Below are 17,497 nucleotides of genomic sequence, written 5' to 3'. Positions count from 1 at the left end.
TAAATTTATTTCATTCCCGCCAAAAATCAAATGTAAGAATAAAAAAGTTTCCAGTATTAAAAAATATCCACCAGTGATTTCATTTATAAAAAAAAAATCAAGAATTAAAAGTGCTTTGTGTGTTTTTTGAAATACAACATCAAAATATGTGTTGGACCTATCACCTGCTTTATTATCTGGTATTAGAGCTCTTATGTATCAGTATCAATATCAGATCTCAAACTGGTTTTTTTTTTCTAAGTAATCTTGTCAATTAGGCAGATTGAATAAAAAATTATCTTCTTTGCAAGAGTGGGCATCCTCCAGACAATAAGAAACATGCATGCGATGACAGTTGATTAATACAACTAGTACACTTATGTATCGGCCTTAACTTAAGTCATTAGACTAAATAACCTATTCACACACATAAAAACTCAGAATTTATATTTCAACGTTAAATGTAATGCAAGGTTAAAGAAAGTGTAGTATTTTTTTGTGTCCATATGTGTATTTTCACAAGATAAACGCGCGATGCTTAATTCATCTTTTTTGCAAAACGTATTCTTATGCGTGCGCTATATCAGAATGCGTGAAAAATGCAATTTAGGCCGTTATAATTTGACGTTTTGCATGGCTAGAAACAACATCATAGAGCCTTCATTGTAAAATTTAGTTTCGTTAGTTGATATGCATAAACAATAAGCTGTTTTGTCTTTAAACGCACACAGTGAATGTGTCTTTGATTTGAAATAGGAAAATATACACCTCATTTAGATCTCAGAAGGCAAGTAAGACTATCAAATGAAACTCGTTATACATGCAAGTCCGAACAATTTACTGTAACTTAGGCACAGACTGTAACTTGGGATTATGCTAAAATCATATGTGACTTATAAAAAAATTAAAGAGTTACAATGACAACTTGTTGAATACATTAAACATATATAGATATAGGAAGATGTGGTGTGAGTGCCAATGAGACAACTCTCCATCCAAATAACAATTTAAAAGGGTAAACCATCAAAGGTCAATGTTTGGCCTTCAACACGGAGCCTTGCTCACACCAAACAGGAAGCTATAAAAGGCTCCAAAAATTACTAGTGCGAAACCATTCAAACAATCGTGTAAAATCACAACATACATGACATTGAAAGACACACTATGAAATAGCTATTGGATGGTTTAACTCAATCAAAACGAGCAGTAAATACAGAATGAACGAATGAATTCCATCTGTGAAACCGAAATGGAATTAAATAATTACTTAATAAAAAGGTGTAAGGGATAAATAAACTAACTTTTTTTCCGTTTCGACTACCTCACGCATTCATTTTTTTAGGAATTCTAATTTCAATAAGAAAAAATAACACTTTTCAAAAATTCTGGACATAATCTTGATAAAAAAAAAAGACTTTCCATTCTTCCAACCATTTTGGCTTGGAAAATACATCTAATCTCAGAACCTGCAAACGTAATCAACCATTATAGGTCAATGTATGAACAGTCTCCGGGACAAGTTTGCAATTCCGCTGAGTGCAAAAGTTGTCACCTTAATTTTTGGAGTTAAGTCAAAACAAAGTTGATAACTTGGTTGGTATTGGTTCCCTGATATTTGTCCTAAAAAATTTTGGCTCTAGCACCACTGTTGAAAAAGTTATGCCCCTTTTTTCAACAATCTCCTCAGAGGAAAAGTACTTTTCCTCAAGGGAAATCAAATTTCCCTGAAGGAAAAAGATTTTTCCTCAAGGGAAATTGTTTTTTCCTCAAGGGAAAAAGATTTCCCTTAGGGAATTTGCTGCATAATTATTTCCTTTGAGGGAATTCTATTTCCTTAGAGGAAATTCTTTTTCCTTAGAGGAAATTCTTTTTCCTTTAAGGAAATTTGCAGCTTCAAATTTTCCTTCGAGGAAATTTGCAGCTTTAAATTTTCCTTTGAGGAAATACTTTTTCCTGTGAGGAAATTTTTGACAAACACTTTTCCTTGGAGGAAAATTCAAGACAACAAATTTCCTCTGAGGAAATCATTGTATTTCAAATTTCCTCTAGGGAAATTTCTGAACATCAAACTTCCCTTAAGGAAATGTTTTTCCTCTATGGAAATCTCATAACAGTACAAACAGTATTAATATATTTTCTGCTAGACTGAATTATTGATACAAAAGATAATTAAAACTTTAATACTGTAATACAAATTTTCATGGTGAGTATTTACAATACAAAAACAAAAGGCTGAATGTTTAGCATGTTTAAGACCATACAATAATAAGCAAAACGCTATGAATAGCATACCATTTGTGATGTTATTAATATTGTGCTCATATTTGAATATTAAATAAAATAAACACTTTTCATGTCAAATTAACTTGTCTTCTGTTACAGCTGCTGTGTATTCAACCCCCTACATAACAGTTCAGTGCATAAATAATTCAATCCACAAGACATCTTCCTTCAATTTGTTGAATAATTTTTTTGCAACATGTTCTTCAAACATCTTCTTTGTATATTTGATATGATGGAGCCATGTACATGAATGGATAAAGCAGGTGTTTATTTCGACAACAAACATGACAAAGACACTATTATTTTTCTTAATTTCTCCATAATCCATCAGTGAATATGAATGTAGGTTGTTACATTTTACACAATTGTGTTCTTTGATAGTACTCCATTTTGTTTATAGCAATTTTGTAGGATTTTTTTCTATTTCTTTTTCCAGAAAAACACACAGTTGAGTTCATTTCACATTAGTAATCCAATTAGCACATTATGTAGAAAAGTATTAACAATTAAAATTCCTCTTCAGTATAGACCTGCAGGACCTGTTGATGATCATAAAAACCAAGATATCTGACCTATAAATACACAAAATAAAAATAAAAATGTTATAAATTGAGAAAAAAACAGCAATATAAATAAGCTTATTTTATCACGTTTTAATGAACATTTTGAGAAACTTTCATTTGATATTCTTACTTGTCATGCTTATGAGTTCTCTTATTTCAGTGCTTTGTGTAAAAGATTTAATATTCTTTGTTTAGTGCCTTGCAGGGATATTTAAAGTTGAGCCACTTGCAATAGTTGTTATAGAATGTTCATATGTTGTGTTAATATTTGAACCACTGTCCTATATTATGGTCAGGTTGAGTTCTCACAGACATGAGGCCTAAATTAATATATTGTTTGTTTCCCTAATCCCTATTCTGACAAGCCAGGTATGGGTAGGTAGGTAGGTAAATAATTTTATTTTTCCCAAAAGCCTGAATATTATCTGATGATCCGGAAAGCCCGAAAAATCAGAAATGAATATAATAATATTTGGCTTAGTTTTGACAATAAAATTTTATGAGTAGGACCATTTTTGCAGGGACGGTCGAGATTGGAGAAACAAATAATATTTTATATTAGGCCTGATTTTTTTTTATTAATTGTTATTGCCTTTGAACAGAACATGTTGAAATAAATTGGATTGTTTAAATCTTTATATGTTGGGATCTTTAATGAATGACCTATAAAGGAAGTGTTTTCTCATTATTGAAGGCAGACCCATGATTGACCTTTAATTTCTTGCATCCGCTTCATTGAACTCTGGTGGATAAGTCACTCATTTACCATACCACATTTTCTTATTTTTATATGATTCATCATTCAAAGGCAATTTCTTTTATTACTGTAATTCAGAAATTATCCAAACTTTTTAGTAATGCGAATAATGTGACTGGGTGAGTATCGCAAAAATAAGAAATCATATTTTGATAACAGAAACATATATATATATATATATCATGTTATCTTTATGCAGTTTTTTTTTGTAATCACAATAAGTTGTCCATTCCCTGAAAAATCTGAATTTACAGTATATAGAAGTGGTCTTACCATTTAGGCCTTGTTGTATTCTGTTTATCTTGTTTTGTGCTCATTTCTATTGTAACTGTTTATATTTTTCATTATTTTTCTATATTTCTTGTCCTATAAAACATAAAAAGGGTAAAAATTATTATTAAACATCAGTTTGTGTTTTTCTTTACATGCAGTTATATTTAAAAAGAATGGAATATTTGTGCTTTTTCATTTCACAAACTTTTTGCCAGTCATGACTTTCGCAGACTTTCACCCTGGTCAATAGTTTAAAAACAAACATTCCCATACTTTTTCTTTGTGTTCGTACTAATTTTTCATTTGACAAAAAAGACATGATTCAACTATTCTTCTATAATTTGTTTCGCTTGACTACGTTAAACTCTGAAATATTGTTAACAGTATAATCAGTATGTGTCTCAATTGTCAAAATTTCAAATTAATATATAAATAACCAATAAAAATGCTATGCATGGCTCAGCTTGATACAAACGTACAGGTTGAACCCAGAACAGTTTGGGCAAGTATGGACACAACATTCAAGCTCGATACAACTCTGAATGTTAAATTTTTATTGTGATTCAATAGTTGATGCAGCATAGGTTTCTGACACAGAATGAATGTGGTCCAAGTACTTTAAAAAATTTAAATTGACAATTAACCTCCAAAATGGTCCAATATTCAAAAACTCAATACATGGTTAGATGCAGCATATCAACATGATCAAAGAAACCCAATAATTCATTTTTTGATGAAATCAAATAAAGTTAAATTTTGGACCCTTTAGAACTCAATGTGGACCAATTTGATAATGGGACAAAATATAAAAAATCTTAACGAATGGTTAGATTCAGCATATCAAAGAGCCCCATACAATCAATTTTTGTTGAAATCAAACAAAGTGAAATTTGGGACCCCGATTTGGACCAACTTGAAATTTGGGCCCATAATAAAAAAATCTAAGTAAATATTCAGATTCAGCATATTAATCAGAACACCAAGAATTTAAATATTGTTAAAATCAAAATAAGTTTAATTTTGGACCCTTTGGACCTGAAGGTAGACCAATTTAAACAGGACCAAAAAAACTAGGAATCTTAATACACAGTTAGATTTGGCATATCAAAAAACTCCAATAATTCAATTTTATATAACATCAAACAAAGTTTAATATTGGCCCCTTTTGGCCCCTAATTCATGTTATTCCTAAACTCTGAACAAAAACTCTGGTCACAAACCTTGTGTTTGAATTTCACAGATTTCTATTAACTTGTACTTAAGTAATTAAGCGGAAACTAAATGTCCTGGGACAACGACGACTACATGATAAAATTGAGAATGGAAAAAGGGAATGTGTCAAAGAGACAACAACCTGACCATAGATTCGAGGGTTGGAATCCTTTTCTTTTACCGACCAATGCATTTGAATGGGAGATATAGTTGGAACCCCTCTTTACTCATGGTTGGGACCCCCCTTTGAAAATGGCTGGATCCGCCCCTGAGAAGCATTATAGAAAAATCTATAAGCTTTAACTCAAAATAAGGATCATTTTATTTTTAAAGGGCAGGCACGGATCCAGAGGGGGGTTCAAGGGATTGGAACCCCCCTTTTTTTTTATTATCACATTTGAATGGGGACATGTAATTGGACCCCCCCCCCTCTTTCCCCTTTTGTCCTGGGTTAGAATCCCACCCCACCCCTTTTTAAAATGAATGGATCCACCCCTTAAGGGTCTATAATTAAGTTTGACAACATCAGACATACTACTTTAACAAAAATAAATGCCACATTTCATCCAATTTAATTTCATCTCTTACTTGCTATTTCATCCATAATATTTAAAGAAAAATAAATTTGGGAGTAGTATGATTTTAATTTGCAAATTATTAACTATCCAAACTAGAGACCTAATCATGCTAATAGAGTAGATATACTTGACTAATTTAAATCAAACTTGGGGTGACTGGGAACAAAGATTTAAGGGAATAGATGCCAGTTTACCTACAATGACCTAGTTTCATAACAATAGCATACATTAATAAAGACTACATGGTCACTCTTATGTTTAAATTTTGGGTTTTCATTTTTTAATGTTTAAAGCTAACAATTTCAACTACATACAAGTATCAAGATTTGATCCTACATTATTTAAATATTGAAAAAAAATAGCTTTTTAAATTTGGATCTAATGTTATATATAATTGTGTATGTCACATGGGTGTATTTTAACTAATAACAACCAATTAATGTAAAGCATCTGAAAAATCATTAGCCGTCTCATATTAATTTCAGTTCTTCAAAAGGCAAATTTATATGAGCTTATGCTGAAAATAGAGATTTCTTATTAAGGAGAAATCCCTGCCCCCCTTTTTGTGTGAAAAATTTTGTTGATTATATAGGGAATCACAGAAACATGACTGAGGCAAGCATCCCCCATCTACCCCCCCCCCCCCCCCCCCCCTCCAAATAATTATGACGTCTTGAAAGGCTATTATATTTTTTTTCTACGTCGATGTTAGGCGTCAAAGAAAAAAAATATAATAGCCTTTCAAGACGTCATAATTATTTTTATCGGTCGTCCCTCTGTCTATATCACTCTGTTCAGCTCTTAATATTATTCCGTATCATGTCTTTGTGACGTCAAATACGTTGACCCGGCCTTAATAAGTTTGACCCGGAAATATCAGCGACGACATAATGTTTGAACCGACGTTAATAACTTTGACCCGAACTTATCAAGTCATCTTTTGAGTGCTGGTGAAACAAAGAAAACACTTCCGAAACATGCAAATATAGCCCGATAAATCGATTATCAGATTATCTGCATATTGATATTGTAAAATATCAGCTGCTTGACATTATATGAAGGCTTTTTGATCTCGTTCGCTACGCTCACTCGACAAAAAGCTTCATATTATGTCTCGCAGCTGATATTTTACGATATCAACATGCAGATAACCTGATAATCGGTACGGACTACCCCCCCCCCCCCCCCACCCCCCCCCCCCCCACCCCCAATCACTCAGGTCATTGGTGAAGAGTTGTCACACAAAATAAATGATACCAAATATTCATATGAATATGTTTTTAGCTAGTGTAAGTCAGTCAGGAGAGGAGGCAACCATTTGATTTGTAGGGTGAAAAATGTGATTAATCTTGTTTGGTAAACTTGTGCTATAAATAAAAATTACCAATCCATTAAAAAATCCGTGAGCCCAATCTCATCCAATGAAATAGATTATTGTCTGTTTTCGAAGTTATATGGAAGTAAGTTAGTAGTCCAGATAAATATGACGCATTGCAAGGCATTTTTTCTGAGGAGAAGTGTAGAATGGGGGAATGGAACCAATAAATTGATCGGATCCGAAATGCCCTTCCCAGTGAAGGAGCACCTATTATTTTGTAGGTAATTATTATTAGTGTCGGTGGTTTCACAAGTAAATCAGAATGAATATTGCATGCACATTAAAATTAGCAGAGAAGAGACAATTATCAACTTGTGTTTTATTAATTTTCTCGCAGTTATTTACGGTAAATCAGCTATATAGACATAGGAAGATGTGGTGTATGTACACAAAACAGGTGTTCGGTTCTAGTACTATATAGTGGCTATAGTATATGACTTTTAAATAACAATTATCAATTATATCTGTATTCTGTGGCGGGTCGAAGGGGATGGAATCCGGGATTGGACTCCCCTAGCTTTTTGTAAGCAATCATTGCATAAATGATAATCTCGGGAATCCTCTCAAGTTCCTACAGAAAAAGGGAGAAGGTTTGGATCCATTAAAACGTTTAATCCCGCTGCAAATGTTTGCACCTGTCCTAAGTCAGGAATCTAATGTACAGTAGTTGTCGTTTGTTTATGTTATATATACGTGTTTCTCGTTTCTCATCATTTTTTTTGTTTATATAGATTAGACCGTTGGTTTTCCCGTTTGAATGGTTTTACACTAGTAATTTTGGGGCCCTTTATAGCTTGTTGTTCGGTGTGAGCCAAGGCTCCGTGTTGAAGGCCGTACTTTAACCTATAATGGTTTAATTTTTAAATTGTTATTTGGATGGAGAGTTGTCTCATTGGCACTCACACCACATCTTCCTATATCTATATACAAGGTGATAGGACGTTCCGTTGGAATAGGTTACCTGTGCATCAGGAAAAGTTTTAATATAAGAACCTTAAATATATGTGAACAGGTCGGTAAAAACTCTCTTTTGACACATAGGTAGTGCACTGTTGCATTGAACACCAATCAAAACACTAACAATATGTAGAAAAAAAGATAACGTTTTAACCTACACAATATATGAATAAGGTATACACTTTGAAATCTAAATTATATGAAAAGGGTGAGGTAACAGAAATCCAGCGGCAATGACACCCCTTATTTTTAAAAAGGAGACATGTAGTTGGAACCCCCTTTATCATGACCAGATCCGCCCATGATTTTTACATGTAAATCAAGCCTCGGGTATTTGTTGGCATAACGGTAACCACGAAAGGGGGAGGGCTAATTAAAAGCACGAGGAATTATAAATATACAATTCAACAGGGGTAGAGTGCATGGAGGAATGGGAATTAAAATTGTCTCTTCACGATAATCGAAAAAAGTATCTTGCACGTTATTTTCATCATCTTGTCTGAAACACTCTGAATAATGAGCTTTAAGGCGAAAACAAGGCATGTGAAATACTATAATAACATACACTTCTTTTTTTATACGTTATGGACAAACCCATAAATCCCTCAAACAATTTGCTTGATTCATGTCATATCAAATAAATTACAGCGCGGAAAGGTAACTTACTATCAAACCTAAATTTTTGTTATATTTTTCAATAAATTTAAAAATCTTAATTAGGCATGCGTGAGTTCCATTTCATGAGACCTATACAGATGTCTATAAAACAAATTAAAAATTATAAATACAGTTTTTCAATTCTTTCCGGCATAGATTAAAAAAATATGTATATAATCTTTATACGAGTTTTATTTCACTTCATTATAATGATAAATCTTTTAGTTCTTAAATTTTTGATTAAAAATGAATTTATCATTTTGATATCTAACGATAAACTTTTTAAATTGAAGTGACATGGTCAGTAACCTAATTAGTTGCATGGCTGATTACCATCTTACAGGTGACCCAGTAATTTTCCATATGACAGTAGCGTGTGCCCTCGGGGTTATATCGGGATGTGTATAACTTATTTTCCGGGGAACATCCTGTCCACGTGTAGTACTTAGCATATATTGCAACAGATGACATTAAACAAATTTTCTTTGTAGCATCGGAGGCAATTTCGAATTCATGTTCGCCGACCACACAAAATATTTCACAAAAAAAGATATGATAAAATCAAAAGAAAAAGATAAAGAAATATTAACAAATAAAGGTGAAATTGAGTAAACGGGGATTCGTGTTTTTATGAGCTTATTTTCAGTGGACAACAACAAATGGAAGTTTTTAACGACCTTGTGTGACCTATAGTTGTTGATGTTTGTGTCATTTTGGTCTGTTGTGGATAGTTGTCTCATTGGCAATCATACCACATCTTTTTTTTTTAATATTGACTGGTTATATACATGATATAATATATATAGCCCTTGCACGGTCGGTCCAGTGGACATATTTCATACTAGATAACTTATACAGTAATTCTTTTTATATATTTGACAATAATTGTCCGATCTGATACACGTACCTATAATGTACAGAATTTTGAACAGCTTCAAATATATGGGGTCCGTAGAAACACCGCAAAGGACCTCCTTAGTGCACTAAGAACAAAAATGTGCACTAAGGACCTGATGGAATGATACAACTGTCACAAAGGATATGGCATATAGAAATAGACTTTGTAAAAGGAGAAGGTCCGGTAAGACACCTTTTAGGCCCCAAAATATAGCAGCTTTACAAAATTGTTAAAAGTAAACTTTTAGTTATTTTTTGGACAGTCGAATGCTTCAGCTTCATAAATATTGGCTTTTTTTGACAATACATGCATGGCACATATATCGGGTACTGGCACCATAAAGTCATGCTGAATGGCAAAAACCATCTGAAAAGTGACATTTCCCGGCATATTTGCTGGATTTTTCATATTTGAGCTTGAATCGGATCGTTTTTAATGACAAAATCAGTGAAAATCTTCCACATACACTAATAAATCAAATAAAATAGACACTTAAGTGTTTCAAAAGTGGTCAAAATCTTTCGTCAGATGAACCTGAAATTTGAGGCCAAAATCGGTCCTAACCGGACCTACTCCTTTCATAATTTTAAATTATATCTTTTCTATAATGTTTTCTCGACACGTACCTCAAAAAGTTGATTGTCACCTTTAGTATAATCGGTAGAAATTCATGTTCGCTCAACCTTGAACCATGAATAATCTGCTAGTATACTGATTAAACATGTACTAGTATATGGTATTTCAAATTGTTCTCTATTTTTTTTCATTTGTTTGTTTCTGTCGTATTTATTCTGTCTGCTATATTTTTTACTTCTAAAGTAATACCGTATTTTCAACTCTTTTCAGTTTGGGATTTGTTCATCCTTTTTATTTTAAAAAGACAAATAATTGTGAACACTTCACGGAAAAGTGAGGATTGATATTTGGTTGCCAATACTTCATTCATTTTTCTAATGTCAGGAGCTATGCCATTTATCAATATTTCGATTAAATAATTAAACTTATAGAATTATATATATATATACACTTAAAAGTTTATTTAGAGTAACCATATGCCGGATGAACAAAAAGTGTGCCATTTATTGAAAAACATATGGTTTGGTATAACAAGAAAACTTCTCTAGTGTTTTAAACATTTCTCACATAACCCCTCCCTCCAAACCCCACTTCAAGCTCTGGATCCACGCTTGCCCATAGTGCTTATTACATTATAAAATAAAATGGTATTCTTCTTCAATTGTTGAAATAAAGATGAATTGTTAAAAAAAAAAAAGCATTAACACCAGTTAAAAGTTATCGTTCATAGAAGACAGTTATGATTTATTCTATAATTCTCTTTTTAAAACGTAAAATAAGTTTACCTCTTGGAGTTTTTCTATATTACTTCTGTAATCGGATTTTGAAGAACCCCATGGACACCACATACTCTCAAATGTCTTTCAAGGAATAATGATAGTATGTAAACTCTTGTGTTGTTAGTAAGGAAATAAAATATCAAAAGCCTTTGTTTCTCAATTTGTATATTAATAATAGAGTTTGTTAATTAAAAAAAAAGCTTGCTTAGCAATTTCCTTAAAAACTACATATATATAACAAAGGCAAAGTTTTAAAACACAAAATTTATTTTTTCTTTTTCTTTTATAAACTTGAAATTATACCACGCTAAACCGTTAGGTTAACAACCATTGATTAATCAATAAGTAACGATCAAAAGACAATTGTTTATTGGATTAGGTTGATTGAACATGATGATTCGGGAATCTGCAATAAACCGTTGGTCACGTGGCGAGTGGCACGCGTTTATTAAAAAGTCATTTAACTTCAAAATTACAAAATCTTTTGATACCTAACTTTATAGATATGAGGTTTTTAATCATACCCTCTTATATGCATGCTCGCTGTGATCTTAAAACATCGTTTTAGTGTCCTTAATGCAAAAACTTTCTTCTTAGTGCACTAAGAAGTCTTTTGCAGTAATTCTACACACCGAAATATATGGCCTTATTATTGGTAATTATATACCATATTAGTGTCACTAATGGCTTAACGTGTTACCAAATTAAGAAGAAGAAATAGGCTCAAAACCGCATTTTAAACTTTAGATTTTTTTTCAATCCCAAAATAGAGAAGAGGTCCGGTATGCAGACTAATTAAAAAGTCCAGATGAGAAGTTTAACTTTTAACTGTTTCTTGACGCATGCAAAAAAAATGCAGTACCTGGTTACAGTTACTCATTGAGAAATTATCATCTTTCGATTAAATGATCTTCAATCTATATGGTCTTCATTTTAAAAGTTATAAAATCTAAATGTGAAGTGATCTAAAATGTTGAATATTAACAGAGACATATATACATGTGTATATATGTCTCTGATATTAATGAGTATTTTCGCTGTGAAATGAATCTAAGGTCGTCTAAAAGTATATACATGTGTATTTGACCCGACTACTGACTACATAGTAAACTATTCATTATGTATGTATAAGGGGGTCTGAGCGGGACTCGGGATTGTCGAGGCGTATTTTTTGTTGTGCCGTGAAAAAGCGAAATGAAGTTTAGCGGGACATGGGAAATTACAAAAATATCAGAATTGTTCACTTATATAGTGTAAGCGTAATGGCATCATGCGGGAATCTAAAAAAATAAATAGTAACTAAGCGGGATCCGTGAACAGAACCCCCAATGAGACCCCCATTAGTTGTGGCTTATTTTGGTTCTTTTTAGTTCGTTTCTTTCCCCTACATTACTTGACCGTTTTTGTAAAACAACAGCACTCGAGGTCTGACAGTATTTTACCAAGAAATGCACAAAATATTCAAAAAGAAGGCCTAGAAAATTTAAATATTGGTATGCACACATACTCCCCTGTCAGCACAGACAATTATATTTTTGTAAACGCGCCAAACTCGTTTCTAATATTTATAATAGAACTGAAAAGAAAATTGAAATGGAAATGGGGAATGTATCGAAGAGATAACAACATGACCAAAGAGCAGATAACAGCCATAGGTCACCAATGGGTCTTCATTGCAACGAGAAAATCCCAAAACATGAGACTTGGGTGGATCCTGAGTCATATAAAGGGGTTCCTAACCCAGGACAAATTTGGGGGGGGGGGGGGGGTGTTAAACTACATGTCCCCATTCAAATGCATTGATCATCCAGTAAAGAAAGGGGGGGTTCCAACATGTCCAACCCTCAGCCCCCTGGATCCGTGCCTGTGAGGCATGCTTTAGCTTGCCATTAAACAAAAATGTATACTAGTTGAGTGATAATGGACGTCATACTAAACTTTTCAATACAAAAAAAAAAGAAACTAAAATAAAAATCATACAAAGGTCACAAAGGCCATAACTTCTGGCTCCTGAATAAGAAAAAGTGCAAAATGCAGTGGGGATAAAAGCCTTTACTGTAAATTCCTGAAATTACAATTATATAAATCATCTCGCATCTTTGTGCATTTCTTGAAATTGGTCATATTAATAAATGCATGCAATATTTTCAGAAAATTTCAATATGTAGGCTTTTTTTAAAACAGTCAATCTTGTGCATGATTATCAATGATTATACTCGCACAATTAACACATGTGGTTCTCAAAACTCAAAGGTGTCTATGCTATTTATGACAACTTTTATACCCCCGCTTTCAAAAAAGGGGGGTATACTGTTTTACCTCTGTCTGTCAGTCCGTCCGTCCGTCCGTCCGTCCGTCCGTCCGTCCGTCCGTCCGTCCGTCCGTCAGTCAGTCAGTCCGTCCCATGAATATTTTTCTTCGCATTTTTCGCAGGAACTACAATACAAGGATTTCTGAAATTTGGTTTCAGGGTTAATCTAAGTCATTTATACCGTGTGATGCGTTTCCAGATTGATCACTTGTCAATTTCCTGTTAACCGAACACTTGTATGATTTTACACATGATAGCCAAGTTGAAAATTTTCGTCACATTTTTCTCAGGAACTTCAATACAAGGATTTCTTAAATTTAATTTTAGGATTTATATAAGTCAGCTATACCGTGTGATGCGTTTTCAGATTCATAACTCGACAACTTCCTGTTTACCGAACACTTGCATATTTTTACACTATTTATATTATCCACTTGCTTCGGGGGTATCATCAGTGAGCAGTAGCTCGCAGTTTCACTTGTTAATAAAGTATAAATTTACAAAATATGTTTAGAACTTTATGATTTTTATGTTTTTAAGCATAGATACATGTATAGTAGGTCAGGATCTGCCAACTCTCACTGACTGACCGAGCACATAAATTCAACACTAGTTTTTTGGTGTTGCTTAGTGTTTTGTTTTGTTTTTCTTTTCTGCATCTTATGTTTTGCCTTGGCATTGTCAGTTTCTCTTTCATTGCCTTTGGTTTTTTTCTTATAATGTTAAATAACAAGTCACATATAATCATGATAATTAAGGTCCTTTTTAATTTTTAGGGATTTTAAATTTTTAATTTAAAGTCAGGGATTTTATTCATAAAAGGGGGGATTTTCCAGTACGTATACTATTAATAATGCTTTGAGCAATTTTAATGAAACTTGGTGAATTATTTTTGTATAACATAAACATGATGATTTTCCTTTTAATTAAAAAAAAAATCTGATTTATGTCATTGTACTATCATGACTTGGGATTAGGATAGTCTCAAGAATGCTTTCACAAATTTTTATGAAACTTTGGTGAATTGTTTTTATATCTTGACATAAACACCCTTTTTATTATTATGACCCAAAGTGGAGGGGGCATAATGTTTAACACTTGATCGTTTGTCCGTCTGTCCCAAAGTTGTTTTTTGTTCTCTTACATTACTTTAGTTTGCCTCAAACAAATTCAATTAAACTTTTACAAAAGCTTGTTATCACAATACTCAGATCAAGTTTGAATTTTGGTGATGTCAGTGTTACTGTACTAGAGTATCAGAGTTATGCCCCTTTAGAAATGGGGAAAATATGCTGAATTTTTGGTTTCCTGTTTTCTAAACTTTAGTTTGTCTCAACCAAATGTTATGAAATCAATACACAATGCTTATAACCACAAAATACAGATTAAGTTTGAATTTTGGTAGTGTCTCTTTTACTAAATTCTATAGTTATGTTCTTTAAAAATGGAAAAAAAATTGTTTCAGCCTTCTAACTTAAGTTTCCCTCAACCAAATTTTATTAAACTTTAAAACAATACTTTTTATCACAATTTTAATCAGATCAATTTCAAATTTTTGTAGTAAAACTTTTACCGTTCTTCAGTTATGTTCCTTTAAAACTTTGAATAATATGCAAGCTGGAGTATCATTCCCTATATATCATGTATATTTTTTTATAAGATGCAGAGTTAAGGAACTTTAGTTGTTGCAAAGTTATTTAAAATTTGTCCATATTCAAAATCTTTGAAAGGTTTTAGAACTGTATTTGTTAAAAAAATCGCAGCCTTAAACTTATAGTCACTTGAGAGATCTATAAATTGAGCCAAATTATATACATGTTTTATGTCAATGAATACCACTGTTTGTGCATGTTGTTTTTTTTGGAGGGCGGGGGTCTTATTTGCGCAGTGCTCATAGTTTTTTAGTCGATCAATAAAATTCATTTAAAGCTTACAGACCAGCTATAAGGGCAAGAAGCTTATCAAGCACTCATGGTTTAGATTTTTATTAAACACACATTAGTATACATATAAATGTACATTAAACAGAAAAAATATTGATGCAAGATGTCATTCAACTTTTACTCTTTTATGTATAGGACAAGAACTATAGAAGATACAGAGAAATAATATACAGCAGAAATGATAGGCAATGTAAAATTTGCAGAAGCCAACTAAACCTAAATGGTAAGGCACCTTTTAATTTTAAAAAGTAATTGAACTTGAAAGATGATTACTAGTATCATGATTATTATAAAAATTCTAAGATGTGGTATATTAAATATGAAAACTATCATGGCTTTGAGAAAGAAATTGTAGGCCTGTTACGACCTTCAATAATGAGAAAATCAATACCCTATACTATAGTCAAAGTATAAAAGACCTAAAGATGAAACATTGAAACAATTCAAACTGTAAAACTAAGCATGCTAATTGCCTAGTTTATAACAAAATAAATTACAAAAAATAAATATGACCGGTATGAAACAACAACAACAACAACCACTAAATTTTAGTGTCAGACTAAACTGATAAAAGCTACAGGCTCTGAACTTTGGACAGGCACAATAGGAATATGGCAAGGTTATATAAAAATAAGATGTGGTATGATTACCAATATAAGACAACTCTCCACCAGACAACCAATGATGTAAATTTCCTGCAAACATGGACTTGACTACTGTAAATCAACTAATTTTTTGTGAATACTTTATCTTGCATTTTATACTTTCTAGTCTACATCGCAGTCATTTATTTTTCTCAAGTTCAAGTTTACTTAATGTATTTTAATAAGGAAAGTTACACATGAAAAACATTTATTGCTGTTTCTCTCTCCATTTATAACATTTTATTTGCTTTTTTTGTGTATTTATAGGTGATCAGACATCTCGGTTTTCATGATCAATAGGTCATTACTGAAGAGGAAACTTAAAGTTGAAATTTATTTACATAGTGCATAATTGGATTAATTTGAAATGGAATGTGTGCTTTCCTGCAAAAAAGAAATAGGAAATTTCAACATGTGATAATGACCATATAAAACAAAATGGAGTTCTATCATATATACCCAAAAACACTATTGCATAAAAGCAACAACATATCTTAATCAAAAGAAAGGAGAATGCAGAACAAATACTATTTTGTTGTTGAAAAAAGGAACACCAGTTTTATCCACTCATTTACATCGCTCCCTCATATCAAATATACAGAAGAAGATCATTGAAGAACAATTTGCAAAAATGATTTCTCTTAGAATTGAAGGGAATTGTTTACTGAATGGAATAATGTATTCACTGAATTCTTACATAGTGGATTGAATAACTGTACTCAAGCTGAAACAGAAGAAATTCTAATTTAAAAAAACACGAAAAGTGTTTATTTTATTATTAAATCTGCAAATATATAAATAATTTTTTTAGAACACCACAAATGATATAATGACATTCAAATTGGTTGCTTATTATTGTATCGCATTGAAACAATTACAAAGAAAACAGAAGCATTTGCTCCAAAAAATTATAAATCATTGTTAAATTTATATAAAAAGTATAAACAATACCTAGATCTAAACAGTCAGACTGTATTATTTTCAATGTCATTAAAATTTTGAGTCAAACATTTATTAAAGTTTTAAATATCATTTGCATCAATTCAACAGTCTTTTAATAATTATATTCATACTGTTTGTATACATGGTGTAGTGAAGAAATGTAAAAATAAGGAAAAACATTTCCTTAAGGGAAATTTGATGTTCAGAAATTTCCTTAGAGGAAATTTGAAGAACAATGATTTCCTCAGAGGAAATTTGTTGTCTTGAATTTTCCTCCAAGGAAAAGTGTTTGTCCAAAATTTCCTCACAGGAAAAAGTATTTCCTCAAAGGAAAATGTGAAGCTACAAATTTCCTCAAAGGAAAATTTGAAGCTGCAAATTTCCTCAAAGGAAAAAGAATTTCCTCTAAGGAAAAAGAATTTCCTCTAAGGAAAAAGAATTTCCTCTAAGGAAAAAGAATTTCCTTTAAGGAAATAGAATTTCCTCAAAGGAAATAATTATGCAGCAAATTCCCTAAGGGAAATCTTTTTCCCTCGAGGAAAAAACAATTTCCCTTGAGGAAAAATCTTTTTCCTTCAGGGAAATTTGATTTCCCTTGAGGAAAAGTACTTTTCCTCTGAGGAAATTGTCGAAAAAAGGGGCATAACTTTTTCAACAGTGGTGCTAGAGCCAAAATTTTTTAGGACAAATATCAGGGAACCAATACCAACCAAGTTATCAACTTTGTTTTGACTTAACTCCAAAAATTAAGGTGACAACTTTTGCAC

The 17,497-nt window shown here is 32.1% G+C and overlaps 2 long non-coding RNA genes across 2 annotated transcripts; one reads left to right on the top strand and one right to left on the bottom strand.

The window, feature by feature from the left end:
* Positions 1 to 2,193: 2,193 nt before the first annotated feature.
* On the bottom strand, positions 2,194 to 7,213 carry LOC134683855 (uncharacterized). The gene is made up of 3 exons (XR_010101096.1): positions 7,030 to 7,213; positions 3,856 to 3,948; positions 2,194 to 2,834 (listed from the first exon to the last, which is right to left on the bottom strand). It is a non-coding gene; the product is annotated as an uncharacterized LOC134683855 (long non-coding RNA).
* Positions 7,214 to 12,202: 4,989 nt separating this feature from the next.
* LOC134683854 (uncharacterized) lies at positions 12,203 to 16,493 on the top strand. Its single transcript, XR_010101095.1, has 3 exons — positions 12,203 to 12,383; positions 15,280 to 15,367; positions 16,056 to 16,493. It is a non-coding gene; the product is annotated as an uncharacterized LOC134683854 (long non-coding RNA).
* The last annotated feature ends 1,004 nt before the right edge of the window (positions 16,494 to 17,497 follow it).

The sequence above is a fragment of the Mytilus trossulus genome, chromosome 9 (assembly GCF_036588685.1).
Source record: "Mytilus trossulus isolate FHL-02 chromosome 9, PNRI_Mtr1.1.1.hap1, whole genome shotgun sequence".
Taxonomy (NCBI): Eukaryota; Metazoa; Mollusca; class Bivalvia; order Mytilida; family Mytilidae; genus Mytilus; species Mytilus trossulus.
The sequence above is the reverse complement of the archived record's forward strand: the minus strand, read 5'-3'. Positions and strand labels throughout refer to the sequence as shown.